The following is a 19,832-nucleotide window of genomic DNA, read 5'->3' on the forward strand; positions in this document are numbered from 1 at the left end:
GAGAGGAAGGGAGAGGAAGAGAGAGATAGAAACATTAATGATGAGAGAGAATCATTGATGGGCTGCCTCCTGCACGCCCCACACTGGGGATTGAGTCCACACCTGGGCATGTGCCCTTGACCAGAATCGAACCCGGGACCCTTCGGGTCCGCAGGCCGACTCTCTATCCACTGAACCAAACCGGCCAGGGCGTCAGCCCATCTTAAGCTCAGCCTCTCTCGGATCTGACAACGCCCCTTCCTTTTGCCCTGAGGCCCTCGGGAGCCCAGGCTGCAGAGCTGGCGTCCCCTGCAGACACAGGCGTGCTGATCTCGGTGACACATCTGAGAGCTCAGCATGCCCGGGGGACATGGAAAAGAGGAAGAGAGAGAGAGACACAGAGAGAGACAGCTCTTTCCAGAGCGGACGGGACGGTCGGTTACTCAGGTAGGACACGGAGCTAAAAGCAACCGGCAGAAAGGGCAGGCTTACGGGAGACGGAGCTGTCAGGAGCCCAATGCAACTGGTGGGCCTGATGGCAGGAGAGAAACGTGTGTGTGGCTGCGTGCCTGTGTGTGCTCAGGGACATCCCAGGACAGACGGGGAGAGTGATGCTCATGAGCCTCCACCTCCTGCACAGTCTAAGCCGTCCACATACGACGTGAAGGACCACATCCCACAGGCTTTCTCAAAGCCGGGCATGGGGCGGGGGGGGGGGGGGAGGGCACTGGCTAGGCCTCCGGGGGGATGGGGGGGGCTCCGACCCTACAGTCCCTGTCCCGCCCGGCACAGCCTGGGAGGTGGGCTCCGCGCACGGCCTGCCCGCGCTGGGGAACAGAAGCCACTTCCCCTCGGAGCTTCCTGAGCTCCGTGAGGTCTGTCTGAACCGCGGGCTGCCCGCCGCACCTTCCCCGGATCCCAGAGCTCCTCCGAACGAAAGCACAGAACCACTCACCGCCTGAGAGCCGGCCAGCACGGCCATTACCCCACTGTTCCTGGAATGAGCTGCCCGCACTTGCGCCTGCGGGGCCAGGAGCAGCCGGTCCCACCTCCGACCTGCCCTCACACCCTCACCCTCTCGGCTGCTGGCGAGGCTTCCAAGTAAGTCCCGCTATGTGGGCTCACCCCAGGAAGGACGGGGAGGGCGGGGCTGGCACGGAGCGCCCAGCAGTCCCGGGATGAAAGCAGGAAGGTTGTGGCCCGAGCCCCCCCTCCCCCCTCGCCCCAGGCCAGCCCTGCTCGCCTTCCTTCCGACTTCAGGTTTGCTGCCGGAACGCACAAGGGTGTCATCAAAGCCACCCCACCCGGCCGCCCAGGAGAGACCCCAGAGCAGAGGAACCCCAGCAGTTGGGGGGGCACCGGGCTAGCCCCCCACGGAGGCTGCGAGCCCCGAGCTCAGAGCGCCGCCACTCACGCGACTGACCTTTTCCGTGTCACATCAGATTTTCCGTTTGCCGGCAAACCAAACAAAACCGGCACGCCGCCTTCCCCACCCTCCAGGGCGCGTAAACCGTCAGAATTTACGGCCGACGGGCCGGGAGTCCAGACGCGGGTAATGTCATTAAGAAGCCTGCACAGCGTCCAGATGCCGGGAGGGTCTGGGTGACAGACTCCAGGCTCCCGGCACAGGGAAAACAAGCCGGCTCAGCCGGCGCCCCTCTCACCCCGCCCAACAGGAACTGACCGCTTATCAGAGGGAAGCACCGAGAATCTGAGAACCAGGTCCGGGTCCGAGGAGGAGGCGGCTTCAGGGACGGGAACAAACCCAGTTTAAAGAGGCGCCGCCACAGCAGCCGCGGGGAGCCCCCTCGGGCCACGTTCTGGGGATCCTGTTGTTAGAGCCATCCCCCCCCCCCCCCCCGCAGCCTGACTCGGGGACACACACCTGAGTGTCTACACCGCCCCCCCCCCCCGTCATTTCTGTCCCCCAGGCTGGGTCCGCGTTCGGAGCTGAGAGCCGTTTCTGATAACCTGTGAGTCAGATGGGCCGCTCGGCGCCCTCTTTCTATTTAAAGATCACACAGGGCTTCCTCTCAGACACCCCGCAAAGCCTCGGCTTCTAAGAACTGGATGCGGAGCCGTTCGCTCCGGCCTCACTTTCCGTCAACACGGGAGGTGCTCTGTTGACAAGCGGGTGCTTTTTCCATCCTCGCTGCGCACGGGGCAGAGGTAACGGGAGAGACTGCGCCCCCTGCCCCCCGGGAGGGGCGCCCACAGTTAACTTCACCAGTTCCCTCCTGCTGGGAGACAGGGAGGAGGCGATGGAAAATGTCGACCCGCTGGGCAGCGGCCTTCAAGTCCCCTCTGAACAAACTCCGAGGAGGGAGTGTCCCCAGCAGACCCTGCTGGCAGGACCCCCCCCCCCATCAGCCCACCCGGGACTCTCCTGCACCATCTGCTTGGAAAGTCGTGGCTACGAGACTAAACATTCCCCCCCTGAATTGCACCGTCAGGTGAGGGAGGATGAGGCAGGGAGCCCTGCGCCCCAGCGGCCCCAGGTGGGGTGCACATGCCTGCCTCTAACCCCCCCTTCCCCACAGAGCGTGGTCCCAGAAGGCAGACTGTCCTCACGGAGCAGCAATGACATGGGAAACTGCACAGGCACAGACAGCTGCACCCAAGCTCCAGGAGGCCAGAGCCCCGCTACTCACAACTGCCCTGGAGGGGTCCCTGGGCCCCCAAACTCAGCCTCCCCCCGCCCGCCTCTCCCTGCATCCCGCTCCTCAGAGGAGACAAGCAGCCACGTGACCAGGACAGAGCTGAAGCCTGATCAGCAGTGAGGTGGCCGTCAGAGCAGAATATTACCTTTCAGGAAGAAAATGCAAGCAGCGGGCGAGGTGGACGCCGTGTTAGAGCCGCTGGGAGCCCCGCGCCGCGGGAGCCAGGCCGCCCCCCAGGCCCCTGGAGGTCCTCCACCGCGCTCCCCATGCCCACGGCCTCAGGGCGCCGCCCATGCCTGGAGCGGGAGGGCGCCTCGAAGCCCAGCGGTCCCTGGGATGGACTGACGGACAGCCCGCGGAGGATGGGAGAGCCTGGAGCAGGGATGAAGGAGGAAGGGCCCAGAGGAAGGGGTGGGGAGAAGGAGGGAGGGAGGGAAGAGGGAGAATTGATTCTCTCTCCTCCACTGGGACCACTGTGCTAAGTTGCCATGGAGAAGGGGGAGCCGCTGGCACCGCCTGAGGCGGGCGGAGGAGCCATATGCCAGGGGGAAGGCGGCAGAAGAGCCGGTCCCCACCCTCAGTGCAGCTTCCCCCAGACCAGGCCTCTGGGCCACGGGGCCGGGCTGGGAGGGGGGCCGGCCTGACCCAGGGGGGCAAAGAGCAGCCCCCTGCCCCGGGAGGGGAGCGGGCAGGAACCTCAGGGCTGTGCACCCGGCTGGGACCCAGAGGCGGCCTGAGACCAGAGCCCCTCCCCGAGGCTGGCAAGCAGCTGGGGCCCCGTGTCCCTGTCCGGGAGGCAGGCATCTCGGACCTCCACCTGCCCCCACTCTGACCATCAGCGAGGCCAGACCCTGAGCCCGAATTCCCCATGAGGTTCAGCCACACCTGCCCCCCTCGGGAGTGAGGGTGTCCACCTACAGGAGGGTTTCATGCCCAGGGCCGCCCACGCAGGGTGTGGAGGAGGATGGGGTGAGCTCTCCGGGCTGCACCCGGTCCCCCAGGTGGGCGGCACCCCCAGGCTGCTGTGGGCCAGGACTCCGGCGAGTCCCACCTGCCTGCAGCTGCTTCTATCCCAGCCCCAGCGGCAGGACTGGGCGGTGCCACCAGGCTCAGCCCACATGCCAAGCAGCAGATTGGGGGGGGGGGGCTAGAAAGAGACCCAGTGGCCTAGGTTGGGGGCTCTTTCTCCTCTTGGAGGGGCAGGTCGGATCACATCTCTGCACCCCCACTGCTCATCGGGGTAAACGCACCGTCTCCCAGCCGGCACAGCGGGCACAGGAAGGGACGGGGACGGAGACGGGCGTGGCTGTGGACGCGCTGTCTCCCTTGGGACGGAGCACAGTGGGCAGCGCTTCCCAGCTCCCTCCCCTCCTTGCTGCTCACCCAGCACCAGGACAGAGGCTCGGAGCCCTGGCCGAATCCCGTCTCCCACGGCCTTGGAAAACCGTCACCCCACGCTCCCCTCGACACTTTACGGTGAAGACGCCCAGGCAGACGGCCAACTTGAAAACACTCCGTAATGAACACCCGTCCGCGCTCACCTGGACGGCGCACCGCCTCTCCCGTTCTCAGTGCGGCAAACTCCGGACACGAGGCCTGCCGTTTCAGCCATCTGAGGTGCACAATTCGGCGGCAAGTGGTACAGCCACGAGGCTGCGCAACCAGCACCTCTACCTGGTTCCAGAACGTGTTCATCACCCCAGGAACCCCATCCCCGTGAGCAGCCACCCCCACACCACACCCCCGCCCCCTCCGACAGCCACCCATCTGCTCCGTCTCCATGGACTTGCCTCTCTGGACACTTCCTGCCAACGGGACCCTACACTGTGTGTGACCTCTGTCTGGCCTCTCACTCAGCGTCCTGCACCCGAGGCTCATTCACACGGAGGCAGGTGTGAGCGCTTCCTTCCTTCTCGTGGCTGAATAACGGTCCATCGTGCGGACGGACCACACGCGTTCACCCTCAGGGGCATGTGGGTTGTTTCCGCCTTTTAGCTCTCACTCTCTCACCTTTAAAATAAGTGTCTCAGCCCGGCCGGCGTGGCTCAGTGGCTGAGGGCTGACCTATGAACCAGGAGGGAGGTCACAGTTCAATTCCCAGTCAGGGCATAAGACCGGGTTGCAGGTTCCAAGCAATGATTCTCTCTCATCATTGATATTTCTATCTCCCTTTCCCTTCCTCTCTGAAATCAATAAAAATATATTTTTAAAGATAATCCTATATAATAAAAGCCTTATATGCTAAGTGTCTGACCATTCATTGACCGTTCAACCAGTCGCTATAATGTGCACTGACCACCAGGGGGCAGATGCTCTGACCGGTAGGTTAGCTTGCTGCTGGGGGTCTGGCCGATCGGGACTGGGTGAGACGGGATGGACACGCCCTGGAGCCCTCCTGCACTCCCTTCCCGGCCCCCATCGTGCACCGGTGGGGTCCCTCGGCCTGGCCTGCACCCTCTCACAATCCGGGACCCCTTGAGGGAGGTCAGAGAGCCGGTTTCGTCTGATCCCCGCAGGCCAGACCGTGCACCGGGCCTCTAGTAATAAAATAAAATGGGTGTCTCAGAGCACAGTGACTTTTCCCAGAGCCCCTCCCTCCGAAGGGATTTGGTCCCAAAGGTGCAGATCCCAGAGGCCCCAAAGTGAATGTGAACTCAGTTCTGCCTAAAGCGTCGCTCCCCACTGGGTGCCCGAGCACAGGAGGGCTCCCGAAGGAGGCAGAGGTCCCAGAGTGTGTGTGTGGCCAACTACTGGGCCTCGGTGCCTCGGTCCCTCGGTCCTCAGAAGCAGCCCGCTGGCCGCTGGACTCGTGTGCACGCCAACCCCATGTCCACGCTCTGAGACCCACCCTACTGTGTCCTCGTGCCTTCTGACACTCGCTGGCTGCATGACCAGCCAGTCATTTCCAACTCTCTGAGCCTCAGTTTGTTCATCCGTAAAATGGGGCAACAGTCTCAACCTCGTGGGGCTGCTCCAGAGATAGGGCCAACGCTGCTCAATAGAACGTTCTGTGACGACAGACGTTTCTACGCCCGCTCTGTCCAGCGCGGCCACCGCTCACCCCACGTGGCCACTGAGCACCTGAAACGGGACTGGTGTGACTGGGAAACCCAATTATTAATTTCATTTCACTTTAATTTAAAAGTAAACAGTCGTCTGGGGTTGGTGGTGATCGACCCGGACGGAGCAGCTCCGAGGGCTGCGTGAGACGGGAAAGTAGGACCCAGGGCCCCGGCCACGCAACAAGCCCCTCCGTCCTCTTCCCTCACCCCTTCCCTCCCAACTTACCCCGCGGAGTCCGCGTGGTGGGGCAGCCTGGCCGCCAGGCCCCTTCCTAAAAGGCCAGAGGGCGGGGGGTCGGGCTCTGGGGGAACAAAGCCAGCTCCAGCGGGGGAGTGGGCCCAGCCGACGCCATCATGCCGGGGACCCCGAACCACTGGCCGCTCCTCCCGGCCCGACCGGCCCCAGACACCCGTTCTAGAACCCCACCTCTTGCCGTTTCCCCCAGCAACTCCTGAGGTCACCCCTGGAATGTCTGGGCGGGAGCCAGTGGGCTGAAACAGACCCTCCCCACCTTTCTACAGCGGCAGCCGGGCCGGCGGGGCTCAGTGGTTGAGCATCGACCTATGAACCAGGTCACAGTTCGATTCCCGGTTGGGACACATGCCCCGGCTAAGGGCTCGATCCCCAGTGTGGGGCGTGCAGGAGGCGGCCGATCGATGATTCTCTCTCTCCCTCTCCCTGCCTCTCTGAAAGCAATAAAATGTGCTAAATAAATAAATAAAGCGGCAGCAGGGGGTGGGGGTGGGGGACGTGCAGAGGGTCATTGGGCCCAGGCTGGGTTTCGGGAGGCGCTAAGGGAGACCTTGGCACACACATACATGTGCGCATGCACACACATGCACATATGCACGCATGCACACACATGCACGAAGCTGCCCAGGCTCTGGCCTGGGGTCTGCATGGGAGCCGGGACCAGGGGCTAGTCCCCCCTCTCTCTGCAGGTGCACAGGGAGGCGGGGTGGAGCACAGGGCAGCAGACACAGGTGGGGCGGAAGCCGGCCCGACCCCGCCTGGCCTGCTGGGCCCCCCCCAGAAGCGACTCTGGGACAGGCCCAGGAGAGGGAGGCGGGGGCGCCTCGGCACCCAACCCCCGGCCAGGGCGGGCAGGGCCCAGGGACGGCTGCGTGCTTCCAGGCAGCTGTGTGGCCTCCGAGCACGATCGGCAGGAACCGAATCCTGGCCCGGCCACCCCGCCCAGTCACGCCACCGCCCGCCCGAGGGGCAAAGGCAGAAGTGACAGCGGTGACTTCTGGGGAGTGGCAGCCCAGGACACCAGCAAAGCTGACCCCGACACAGAGACCCCGCCCGCCGGGCTCTGAGCTGAAGGACAGGCGGGGGCACCCCCACGAGCGGCCCCCCACCCTGCAGAGCTCTTCTCAGTTCCCGGGCCCCCTGCCTGATCCCTCGCAAACCCACAAGGCGTCCTGCTTTGCTCGGCTCAGAGCCCCAAGGTGGCCTGGTCGCACCCACTCGGGGCGAAGGCCCGGAAGCCCGCCCCGCCTGCCTGGGCATCTGTCCCTGTGTCCCCCTGCCCGGAGGCGCCTCCCCTTCCCACAGCCGCTGCGCCCCTTCTCACGACAGCCTTCCTCCCGCCCTGACTTAAGGCTTAACCCCAGCCCTGCCCTCCCGGACCCGTCTCACCCTCTCACGGCACTGAGCCCCAGACGCTATGTGCTTCGCTTTCTTCTTCTGTACTTTTTATTTTAAAAACTGGGGTCCCGTACACACCACGGCCAACGGGCCGCCGGAGCCATGTGTCGGCGCGCAGTGTGGCAGCGTTGAGTACATCACACTGTTGTGCAACCCCCGGCCAGCGCAGGCGCGGGCACCCCGTCCCATCCAACGGCTTCCTCTTCCCCAACGGCCGCTCTGTCCGCGTCAGACACGGCCCGCGGCCCCCACCCGCCTCCCCGCACCGGCCACTCCATTTCCCGCCTCTACGATCTGACCTCTAGGACCCGCTGACGTGGTCACACAGTGTCTGTCTTCTTGTGTTTGGCTTAATGCACTTGGCCCAGTGTCTCCTAGGTTCATCCATGGTGCAGCACGCTCCTATTTGGTTGTTTGTTTGTTTTTTAAGTGTCTCTTCCCCGGGAATGGGGTTCTGTGAGGGCAGGGGTCTGGGTTGGTTGTATTCACGGCTGTCTCCCCAGGGCCCCGGAGAGCTCCTGGCACCCAGCAGGCACTGCAAGCCATCTTTTGAATGAATGAATAAATGAATGAATGGACGCATGAATGAAGACTAGGTAGAGCAGTGGTTCTCAACCTTGGCTGCACATTAGAATCACCTGGGAATCTTTTTAAAATCCTGATTTCTGCCAAAACCGGTTTGGCTCAGTGGATAGAGCGTCGGCCTGCGGGCTGACGGGTCCCAGGTTCGATTCCGGTCAAGGGCATGTACCTTGGTTGCGGGCACATCCCCAGTAGGAGGTGTGCAGGAGGCAGCTGATTGATGTTTCTCTCTCATCGATGTTTCTAACTCTCTATCCCTCTCCTTCCTCTCTGTAAAAAATCAATAAAATATATTTTAAAAAAATAAATAAAAATCCTGATTTCTGGGCCTCATCCTCCGGAAATTCTGTTTCTTTGTTACTAATGTTGTGGCCCCACCCCATCAGAAAGCTTTAGGAGCCTGCCCTGGAGCCCCAGGCCCACCGCCCAGAGGGGTTGACCTCACTCAGCCCCCCTCTTGGTGGTGGACGTCCCCCCCAGACGCAGCACATCCAGGGACAGATGAGCACATGGACACAGAGTCCCCAGCGGTGACGCAGCCGTGTGCCTGGAGCCTTCGGGTGGCCGGGCACAGGGCGTAGCAGGGAGGGCAGCCGGGGTGAGCCAGGGCTCTGCCCACGGAACGGGGAGACCAGCACCCAGCAGGCGGGTGGGTCCCGGGCGGCCCCTGCCTTTCACCTCTCCACATCCTGCCTGGCTATTTATAGCCGCCTCCTCTCTGAACGCTCACTTACTCCTGTTTCTGGGCCAGATGCGCTTGGAGAAGCAAAGTGAGGCGCGCCCCTCGGCACACACAGCGAGCGTGAAGGGGCGGCAGCACCCCAGCCCGGCCACCCGCCCGAGTCAGGGGCACTCGGGGGCCACTGCGAGTCTCAGGTGCCGCACCCCTGCCGCACCGGGTGCCCCAGGGCAGGAGGCGTCCCCGGGAGGGCGGTAACCCAGCCAGACCTCCGCTGGGTGCAGGGAGATGGTGACCCCAGAAGAGCCCAGATCACCCCCGGCATCTCCTGGCTCCGGGAGAACAGGCTGGGGCGGTGGGAGAGCAGCTGCACCTTTAAGTGATGTGGCCTATAGATACGAAAACCATTTGCCTGTCGAGATGTTTGCGAGTTTGGTTATTTTTAGGGTGAACCCAGTTGCCTCCTCTTGGAACCGGATGAAGTCCAAGAGGCACGTAGTCCGTTTTCCCAGACGGGGCCTGGTCCCGTGTCCCGTGTCCCTGGGAATGAGGGCTTGTGCGTGAGATCTGGGCTCGTGGGCAGCGGGGGCCCCCCTCCCCCAGAGAGCGCCCCCAGGGGCCAAGGCAGGTTTGCTGGCTTCTCTAAGCTGCTGCTGACATTGAGGTGGCCGCCCTCCTGGGTCCAGAAAGAGCCCCCCGCCCCCGCCCGGCTCCCCAGGCTGCCTCCGCCCATGCCAGGCCCCGGCTAATGGGACGCTCTGGCTGACATATTTCTAGAACGAGCGGCAATTAGAGCCGACGTTCGCTTCCCCTCCCCCTCCCCCAAACAGGAATAAATCAGTTCTACCAATTTCCCAGCTAATGATTTCCTCCATTAAATTAAAAAGAAGAAGAAAATGTTTTTTTAAATGGATTACCAGCCCTGTGCTTTCAGAGGCCATGTGACCTGTCAGCGTCCTGATACATCAACGTCTCTTAGTTAATGAATAAATAAAAAGTCACAGGCTAAGAGCCGCTCCTTCCCCCCCCCCCCCCCGCCTCCTCCCGCCCCCAAGAGTCTGGCACAGGGTGCGCGAGGGTCAGCTCCGGGTCGGCTATGGGAAGCCAGCCTGATGGGGCCAGAGGGAGCCGGAGGGTCAGTGTGAGATCCATTCCACAGATGGGAAAACCGAGCCTGCACCTCAGCGCACAGCCCAGGACCCACGGGTGAGCCGTGTCGGAGAGGACCGGATGGGACGGGGCCTTGATGGGCAGGTGCGCCCACCTGGAGACATGCAGCCTCTGGGCACAGGGAGGGCAGAGGCCCTTCCCCCAGGACCTGGGCTTCTCTCCCTCTTTTGTTCCCGTGCAGCTCCGGGGACGGGGACGGGGACAGGCGTGCAGGGCGAGCACCCTGTGTTTCTAAAATGTCCACCCCCCCCACCCCCCGGCCATTGGCAAACACATTCACACTTTAAAGAGACATATTTCGAAAAGGGTAACCCTTTCAAGCGTATTTTCTAGCTTTTCTGTAATAAAAGGCCAACAGTAGGTGAACTTGAGACTTGTCAAGCTATCAGTGTTTAACAGCTGAAATGAGTTCATCTGATCCTCTCACACGACTAAGGTTTTTTTCCTTTCAATAAGCGTTACCTCCCAGAAACGTGCGTTTTAAAAGATGGCTGAGGTGAGAGTTTTAGAAGAACACCAGGTGCTTGTATTTTTAAAAATAATAATAAAATAAAAATAAACTTTAAAAAGAAAAATAATAAAATGTCCACCCCCTGCCCGGCGGTTGTGGCTCAGTGGTTGAGCATCAGCCTATGAACCAGGAGGTCGCGGTTCGATTCCCGGCCAGGGCACATGCCTGGGACACGAGTCGATCCCCAGTAGGGGGCGTGCAGGAGGCAGCTAATCGATGTTTATCTCTCATCAATGATGTTTTCTATCTCTCTCTTCCTCTCCCTTCCTCTCTGAAATCAATAAAATCATATTTTTAATGTCCACCCCCAAGAGCAGGGAGGAAGCTTGAAAGCATGATGCCAAGTGAGAGGAGGCAGGCACAAAAGGACCCATGTTGTACGAGTCCACGCACATGAGGCCCCAGAACAGGCAAACTCAGAGGCAGAAAGAACAGAGACGGGGGAGGGGCGGTGGGAAGTTGTTATTAATGGGAATTGGGGGGAGTCCACTCTCCGAAACGCTATTTGAAGGGCTGACAACATCACGTGACGTTTGGAACTCTTTCCGTCTGATCCCAGACGCATGTCGGTTCCTAACGAACAGCTCGGGAGCTCGCGGGCCCCCAGCAGGCAGGAACGCCAGGGGCCTTCAGAGAAAGCCAGCCTCACCAGTGAGGATCCCCTGGGTCCCAGATGGCTTACCAGACCCCGAAGAGCAGGCAGAGGCCAAGAAGCTGCCTCAGGGCCTTTGCACCTGCTGTGCCTTCAGCCTGGAATGCATTTCCCTAGGTGTCACATGACTTGCTTCCTCCGTTTAAGCTTCTCTGACCACCCGACAGTCAGAAACATGCAGGGGAGGTCCCGGGGGCCGGGTGGGGAGGCCGTGTGTATTCATGGTAAGCCAGCAGCCCTCGGCCATTCTGGGCTGCAGAGAGGCAGCTCATGGGAGGGCGGACAGATCCCAGCTCCGTCGTTATCAGCTTGCGGGGGGGGGCGGGGGGGGGCTGGGCAAGTCCCCTCACCCCTCCAAGCCCCAGTTCTCTCCTACAAAACGGGGGTGAAATGGGCTCTTTTGAGGATGGTATGAGATGACGAACATACGGGGGTTAGTGTGTGGCTGGGACATGGTCCAAGTGGCCAAATGGTCTCCCAAACACGCAGGCACATTCCTTCAAAGAGGATCCGCGGTCAGTGATCCCCGGCACCTCCCAGAAGGACAGGCAGCTCCAATCACGGTCCAGGCCCCGGGGTCCCGGGAGGAGGCAGGGGATGGGGCCTGCAGGCTCATGGCCTGCAGAGAGGGAACTGAGTTCATCCTTTTCCTCCCTGATTTGCACAGGAGGAAACTGAAGCACAGAGAGGCAGGCGACTTGCTCCAGGTCACACAGCCCCGAGGGGACTCGAACCTCGGTCAGTCGGCTCCAGGGTCTGAGCCGGTCCTCGATGTTTCATAAAGTGTCTCAACAGAAATGCGGAAGGAAGGGAGGGAGGGAGGGAATAAGGAAGGGAAGAAGGAAGGAAAGAAGGAAGGATGGAAGGGAGGGAAGGGAGGGAGGGAGGGAAGGAAGGAAGGAAGGAAGTCAGTCAGGCAAGGAGACAGGCGTGAGCACGCACGGGGAAGGGCAGGTCCCCAGCTTCCGCAGCTCCAACATCTGGATAACGTGACGCTCTGGAACCTGGTGGGGGGGGGGGTGTCTCGGAGCAGGGCCCTGGGGAAGCCCACGGCAGAGTTGGATCGGCTGGTTCCTCCCAAAAGCCTCGAGGTCAGGCCCAAGATCTGTTCGCTCAGCCCAGCTGTGCTGGTCAGCACCCCGTGTGCAGTTAACTCCCTCAGAGTCGGAACCGGGCTGGGGCCCAGGAGGGGGTACAAAGCCTTCCCAGGGGACACCTGGAGGCCACACCCACCCGGGGCCAGACCTGGGGGGCCCTGCACACTGGCGGGGACTCTGTGCGACGGCTAAAGAGCTAGTGACCCCGCCCTGGCTGGTTTGGCTGGTTCAGCGGATAGAGCGGCGCCCTGCAGACCGAAGGGTCCCGGGTTCGATTCTGGTCAAGGGCACGTACCTCGGTTGCAGGCTCCGCCCCGGCCCAGGCCCTGGGTTGGGCTCATGCAGGAGGCAACCAATCAATGTTTTCTCTCATTGATATTTCTCTGTCTTTCCCTCTCTCTTCCACTCTCTCTAAAAATCAATGGAAAAATATCCTCGGGTGAGGATTTTAAAAAAAGTAAGCGACAGACTCTCTCTCAAAGACGACCATTTCTCTCTACAGGAGCATCTGAAGAAAATCTACAAGCCCCTAATTAACGGCTCTGAGGCCACTGCCACAGACTTCTAACCAGCCGTCTCCTTCCACAGGCAAACAAGGGAGCATTTTAAAATGAAAATGCAGCCGGCAGGTGTGGCTCAGGGTGGAGCATCGACCTACGAACCAGGAGGTCACGGTTCGATTCCCAGTCAGGACACGGTCCCCAGTGTGGGGTGTGCAGGAGGCAGCCGATCGATGATTCTCTCTCATCATTGATGTTGCTCTCGCTCTCCTTCTCCCTCCCTCCCTCTCTGAAATCAATAAAAATATATTTTTTAAAAAGATAGCTGGTGGTGTCCACAGAGACCTGGAGACTTGCCGGGGGGGAAGGAGCCAGCGTTGGGTCAGGGTGTTCGGTGAGTGGACAAACGGTCCTTTATTCTCCACTGAGGACGGAAGGACTTGAGCCTGAATGGCCTTCATGAGGCTCCTGGCTCTGACCGCTCAGTCTGTGCAGGCGCCCGAACTGGAGAGCAGTGCGGGCTTCTCACTCACACACAATTCTTTTTCTCTGTTTCGTTAGTGCTGGCCAAGGACATTTCCCCATTGATTTTAGATAGAGTGGAAAGGAGAAAAAGAGGGAGAGACAGACAGACAGACATCAGTTACCTCCCCCATGTGCCCCACCGGGTGGGGCCCTGGGGTTGAACCTGCAACCCAGGTTCAGTGCCCTTGCCAGGAATCGAACCCTGGAACCTTCAGTCTGTGGGCCAACACTCTGACCCTGAGATACACAGGTTAGACCAGGGGTCCTCAAACTACGGCCCGCGGGCCACATGCAAATACAAATATTGTATTTGTTCCCGTTTTGTTTTTTTACTTCAAAATAAGATATGTGCAGTGTGCATAGGAATTTGTTCATAGTTTTTTTTTTTTTAACTATAGTCCGGCCCTCCAACGGTCTGAGGGACAGTGAACTAACTGGCCCCCTGTTTACAAAGTTTGAGGACCCCTGGGTTAGAGGGTGACTTACACAATTTTTTTAAATATATGTTTTTATTGATTTCTGAGAGGAAGGAAGTGGGAGAGAAACATCCATGATGAGAGAGAATCATCGATCGGCGCCTCCTGCACGCCCCACACTGAGGATCGAGCCCACAACCCGGGCATGTGCCCTGACCGGGAATCGAACCGTGACCTCCTGGTTCATAGGTGGATGCTCAGAGGTTGATGCTCAACCACTGAGCCACATAAGCCGGGCAATTCTTTCCCGGAGGCACAGTCAGGGCCACACACTCCCCCCTTTGTTCTAGTTATCAATGCACACCCGCGGACGTGTGCGCACATGACAATGCTCACGGGGCCAGGTTAGCGCCTGTGGTTCACGTGAGCAAACGTGTTTATCTTCCCGTCACACGACACTTTCCCAGTCAGGTCATTTTCGGGTGCCGGAGCTCACAGCACCAGCATTGGGGTGAGGAGTAGAAGCGGCTGAGAGCGATGCCGCCACCCCTTTCCCAGCCGGCTGACTCGGGGGCTTGGAGAGGGAACCCCGGGTCATGGGCTGAGCCTGATTAAAGGCCCCTCATGCTCTCCCCCTGCCCCGGCTTTCAGGACGTCATCCATGCTCCTGAAGGGGCGCACATGGCACCCCCCACCTGGCTCCTGGCCTGGGCTCAGCCTGACCTTCCCAGCTCAGCCCCTAGCCTAGCCGACAGGATCCTCCTGCCTCTGTGCCTTTGCTCAGGCTGTTCCTCACGCCCGGAAGGCCCCTCCCCTTTAGTCCCATCCCCACCTCTCGTCTGAGTGAGCTGGGCATCCTACGGGGTCCAGCTCCAGTGCCAGGCCCCTGGACCTCCCTCTATGGGCTCCGGGCCCCGGGAGACACCCGTCCCCCACCCCATCCCCCAGGGCTTGGCAAGTGCCTTGGGCACTAAACTGCCTACCGATTCCATCCCGTCCGGGACCAATGGGATCCTGAGAGGGAGGCCGGCTGCTCAGAGCCCACACTGGGGCTGAGTGAGACCCCGCACGTGCCACCTGCTCGCGGAGCCCCCAGGTCCCCTTTGTCCCTGCAGCCCTGAAGCCTAAGTCCGAGCGGCTGGCGGAGTTCCCGGCACAGCTGCCTCTACCGGCCCAGACAGCAGGCGCCGGGCATCGCTCCTGCAGGCAACGCGAGTGAGTGCCTCTCCCCCTGCACAGCCGGCCGTGCACGCTCCCGCTCCTGGCCTTTGTTAATGAGGCCGCGGGAAGGACCACGGGAACACGCTTCCCGCGACACGACGGTGACGGCACAGCGACCGTCTGATTCACGGGGAGGTTCTCCCCAGCTCGCTGACTTCTATCCTTTTCCTCGAGACGGGTCCTCGCTCAGCGCCAGCCCCAGTGTCGGCTCCCGCCTGGGAGGAGGCAGTCAGGAGCAGGAAGGGGTGAGAGGGAAGGGGAGAAGTAAAGGCAGGCAAGGAGAAGGTTCCGGAAGCCAGGGCTCCCTCCCTGCAGCTCCAGCCTAAACAAGGGCCGCTCTGCAGCCCGCCTGGCTGAGCAGTGAGGACCGGGGACCCGCAGGTGAAGAAAGCTGGGCTTTGACCGAGGGGGCGGGGGTGGTGGATCCAGGCAGCCCGGGAGCAGAACAAGGAGACAGGCGTGGACACAGCTGCCTGCAGGCCGAGGCCTGGGCACCCCACAGTCACCCCGGCCCAGCCCGTCTGCGGCCCCCTCTGCAGCGGAAGCCCGGCCTGGAGAGGCTGGGAGCTGAGGACGCTGGCCTGTCCCTCCGCACAGCTGTCCCCAGGACTCCTTTACAAGCTGCGAACAGGGCGACGGGGGAGTCACTCCCAGCATCCTGCCCCGTGCAAGGTCCAGCAGCTCAGCTTCCTGTCCCCCTCTCTGCAGCCCCTGCTCGGCCAGCCGCCCCCAGGCACGGTGCGTGGCGAGGAAACCTGTCCTTCTGCACTCGGCACGGCTGGGCAGACTTTTTAAGGCCACACGCCTGTCCGCGCCCTTCCGGGGGCTGCCCGCCTGCCCGCCTGCCCGCCTGCCCGCCCGCCGCCCCTGGGGCTTCTCAATCGTGTCTATATTTATCCCCGAAGCCGTTGGGATCACGGCGAGGCCAGAAATAGCCTTGGAGACATTTCACGTGAAGATGACGGACAGGTCCCCAGCGCCTGGCAGGCCTCACCCCTGCACCTGCCGCCTGGCACTGGGTAACGGGGAACAGCTGGATGGGGCTGGGAAGGCGCCGGAGCCAGATGGGAGCAACGTAATCCCTCTCCCCCCACTGGCCGCGGCCTCTGTAGTGACGCAGCTGACAAGTCCAAGATGTGTGTGCCAGCTGCCGGCTGCGGGGACGCGGGAGGGAACATGGTCGCCTGAGGGCGCCGGCCTGCTCATCCGCTGGGAGACAGAGCAGAGACTCAAAGGGAGTGGGCACGAGGGCGCCCCGATTCCCGGGCACACGCTCACAAAAGCAGGTCACTTGCACCAAGGCTGAGCACCTGGAGGAGGTGCAGGCGCGGCGGACGTGCACACTGGGTCTCTGCTTACCTGGCCACTTCCCACCTCCTGGAAGGGCGGACGACCTGGAGGTAACCTGGCCGGTCAGGGACCTTAGGGGACCGGGTGCCGCTCCTGCTCCTCAGTGGCCTGGATGAGAGCTCCCCGTCTGGGAGGGGCAGACACTTATTAGAGCAGCTGGTGCATTAGTAGAGGGAGGCACAGGGTGCGGCTGGAGCCGAGAGAAGGCAGCAGCTGGCTGCCTCATGGGGCAGATTTCACAGAAAACGGGCCATTTCTGTGGGGCTTTGAAGGATGTGTAGGAGTTTACCAGGAGAGAAGCAGGGAAAGCTCTGGACACTATCTCCAGGAATCAGAGGGACTGTTCTGGGCAGGCTCATGGCTCAGGAAGTGGGAGGAGGAACCAAGCAACGAAATGACCCTGGGAACTAATGGGCCCGGGAGGTGGGGGCATCCGCTCATCGCCCTTGCTTCCCGGTGCCCCTCGCCAGGCGAGATGAGGTTACAGACGCGGCTCCGTGAGTGCACATCCAGGGGAAAGAACCGGGAAAGGCAGACATGAGGGCAGAGGGAGCGGAAGGCGGGGGTGGGGGGGGGTGGGGGGGCGGGGGCAGGGGGGGAGCCCCATCCAACCACCCTGAGACTGCGCCGCCCCCTTGTGGCCTCGCAAAGGCTCGACCCTGCCAAGCCCGGAGTGCGAGTGTGCTGGCTGGGCACCCTCGAGCCACCTGTGTGAACCCCAACAAGTGCCCAGGGCAGGGACCAGAAACAAGGGCAGAGACACACAGCTCCCGCACCCGGGTGAAAACGAGGGATGCTCTCGGGACGAGTGCGCCACCTAAGCCAACACGCCAGCCCAGGGAGCGGGCACGGAGGCTCCTGAGAAGGGACCCAGAAGGGCCGGGTTCCTCAGAGGCGGAGGGAGGCCCTGAGCCTGTGAGGAAGGGGGAGCCCACCTCCGACTCCGAGTCTCACGTCATCAGAAAAAGAGCTGTGGCCGGGAGAGGTCAGCGGGGCTGGGGGAGCGCAGGGGACCAGCTCCACGCGGGACGGCCCTCCGCGTGCGCCCGGGCTGGCTGCGGGATGGAGCCTGCGCTTCATCACAGCCGGACCCCACGGGACCAGCCGCTCTCCCTGGGCCCGGCGCCTGGGGAGGGAGTCGGGCTTCGCAGGGGAAGGAGTGGCCCACAGACAAGGGGCTGGGATGGAAAGTGTGTGTCAGCGGCCGCTGTGGTCTGAGGTCCTGCCCCAGCCACCAGCTCTTCCTCCCGGGAGAAGCGACCTTGAGAGTGTGACCTTGAGGAGGCAATGGCAGGAAACGCCCGTCCCTGCGAGGGCTGGGGAGTCAGGAAGGAAGTGACCCCTCTGAGCCTTGGACCCTCCCCACGGACCCTCCCCATGGCAAGCCAGCCGCTCTGCTCACCCGCCCGCTGAGGGCAGAGGTTCGCCCGCGGGAACCCCTCTGAGGCAGACCCTCTCGGTGGGGGTGGGCGGAGTGACTGCGGGCAGCCGGGTGAGGCTGAGAAAGGAACCCCAGCTTCCGGCGTGCACCCCCACCACCTCGGGAAGGAAGGGCTCTGAGCTGCATCGGGGCAAGAACCCCCTCAGCCTCTCCTCCCTCGGCCTCACCTCCCTCGGCCTCACCTCCCTCGGCCTCTCCTCCCTCGGCCTCTCCTCCCTCGGCCTCTCCTCCCTCGGCCTCTGCTCCCTCGGCCTCTCCTCCCTCGGCCTCTGCTCCCTCGGCCTCTCCTCCCTCGGCCTCTGCTCCCTCGGCCTCTCCTCCCTCGGCCTCACCTCCCTCGGCCTCTCCTCCCTCGGCCTCAACTCCCTCGGCCTCTCCTCCCTCGGCCTCTCCTCCCTCGGCCTCTCCTCCCTCGGCCTCTGCTCCCTCGGCCTCTCCTCCCTCGGCCTCTCCTCCCCCGGCCTCTCCTCCCCCGGCCTCACCTCCCCCGGCCTCACCTCACCCGGCCTCTGCTCCCCCGGCCTCTCCTCCCCCGGCCTCTCCTCCCCCGGCCTCTGCTCCCCCGGCCTCTCCTCCCCCGGCCTCTGCTCCCCCGGCCTCTGCTCCCCCGGCCTCTCCTCCCTCGGCCTCTCCTCCCTCGGCCTCTGCTCCCTCGGCCTCTCCTCCCTCGGCCTCACCTCCCTCGGCCTCTCCTCCCTCGGCCTCTCCTCCCTCGGCCTCTCCTCCCTCGGCCTCTGCTCCCTCGGCCTCTCCTCCCTCGGCCTCTCCTCCCTCGGCCTCTGCTCCCTCGGCCTCTCCTCCCTCGGCCTCTGCTCCCTCGGCCTCTCCTCCCTCGGCCTCTGCTCCCTCGGCCTCACCTCCCTCAGCCTCTCCTCCCTCAGCCTCTCCTCCTCAGCCTCTCCCCTCAGCCTCTCCTCCTCGGCCTCTCCTCCCTCATCCTCTGCTCCCTCGGCCTCTGCTCCCTCGGCCTCTCCTCCCTCGGCCTCTCCTCCCTCGGCCTCTGCTCCCTCGGCCTCTCCTCCCTCGGCCTCTCCTCCCTCATCCTCTCCTCCCTCATCCTCTCCTCCCTCAGCCTCTCCTCCCTCAGCCTCTCCTCCCTCAGCCTCTCCTCCCTCAGCCTCTCCTCCCTCAGCCTCACCTCCCTCATCCTCTCCTCCCTCAGCCTCTCCTCCCTCAGCCTCTCCTCCCTCAGCCTCACCTCCCTCAGCCTCTCCTCCCTCAGCCTCTCCTCCCTCAGCCTCTCCTCCTCAGCCTCTCCCCTCAGCCTCTCCTCCTCGGCCTCTCCTCCCTCATCCTCTGCTCCCTCGGCCTCTGCTCCCTCGGCCTCTCCTCCCTCGGCCTCTCCTCCCTCGGCCTCTGCTCCCTCGGCCTCTCCTCCCTCGGCCTCTCCTCCCTCATCCTCTCCTCCCTCATCCTCTCCTCCCTCAGCCTCTCCTCCCTCAGCCTCTCCTCCCTCAGCCTCTCCTCCCTCAGCCTCTCCTCCCTCAGCCTCACCTCCCTCATCCTCTCCTCCCTCAGCCTCTCCTCCCTCAGCCTCTCCTCCCTCAGCCTCACCTCCCTCAGCCTCTCCTCCCTCAGCCTCTCCCCTCAGCCTCACCTCCCTCAGCCTCACCTCCCTCAGCCTCTCCTCCCTCAGCCTCTGCTCCCTCAGCCTCTGCTCCCTCAGCCTCTCCTCCCTCGGCCTCTCCTCCCTCGGCCTCTGCTCCCTCGGCCTCTCCTCCCTCGGCCTCTGCTCCCTCGGCCTCTCCTCCCTCGGCCTCTGCTCCCTCGGCCTCACCTCCCTCGGCCTCTCCTCCCTCATCCTCTCCTCCCTCATCCTCTCCTCCCTCATCCTCTCCTCCCTCAGCCTCTCCTCCCTCAGCCTCTCCCCTCAGCCTCACCTCCCTCAGCCTCACCTCCCTCAGCCTCACCTCCCTCGGCCTCTCCTCCCTCAGCCTCTCCTCCCTCAGCCTCTCCCCTCAGCCTCTCCTCCCTCAGCCTCTCCCCTCAGCCTCACCTCCCTCAGCCTCACCTCCCTCGGCCTCTCCTCCCTCATCCTCTCCTCCCTCATCCTCTCCTCCCTCAGCCTCACCTCCCTCGGCCTCTCCTCCCTCATCCTCTCCTCCCTCAGCCTCTCCTCCCTCAGCCTCTCCCCTCAGCCTCTCCTCCTCGGCCTCTCCTCCCTCGGCCTCTGCTCCCTCGGCCTCTCCTCCCTCAGCCTCTCCTCCTCAGCCTCTGCTCCCTCGGCCTCTGCTCCCTCAGCCTCTGCTCCCTCAGCCTCTGCTCCCTCAGCCTCTGCTCCCTCAGCCTCTCCTCCCTCAGCCTCTCCTTCCTCAGCCTCTGCTCCCTCAGCCCTG

General features: G+C 62.8%; 1 protein-coding gene across 3 annotated transcripts in view; it reads right to left on the reverse strand.

Annotated features, from left to right (window-relative positions):
- PITPNM2 (phosphatidylinositol transfer protein membrane associated 2) overlaps window positions 1-19,832 on the reverse strand; it is a 100,742-nt gene that overhangs the window by 49,118 nt on the left and 31,792 nt on the right. Inside the window, exon 1 of one of the 3 annotated variants that reach the window (XM_081113562.1) lies at window positions 1,403-1,602. The exons of the other annotated variants lie outside the window; for them this stretch is intronic. The gene's annotated coding sequence lies outside the window, so the exon portion shown is untranslated. Of the gene's footprint in view, window positions 1-1,402; window positions 1,603-19,832 lie in introns of those variants that run through there. 3 annotated transcript variants of the gene reach the window in all.

This window comes from Myotis nattereri (assembly GCF_964212035.1).
Source record: "Myotis nattereri genome assembly, chromosome: 19".
Lineage (NCBI taxonomy): Eukaryota > Metazoa > Chordata > Mammalia > Chiroptera > Vespertilionidae > Myotis > Myotis nattereri.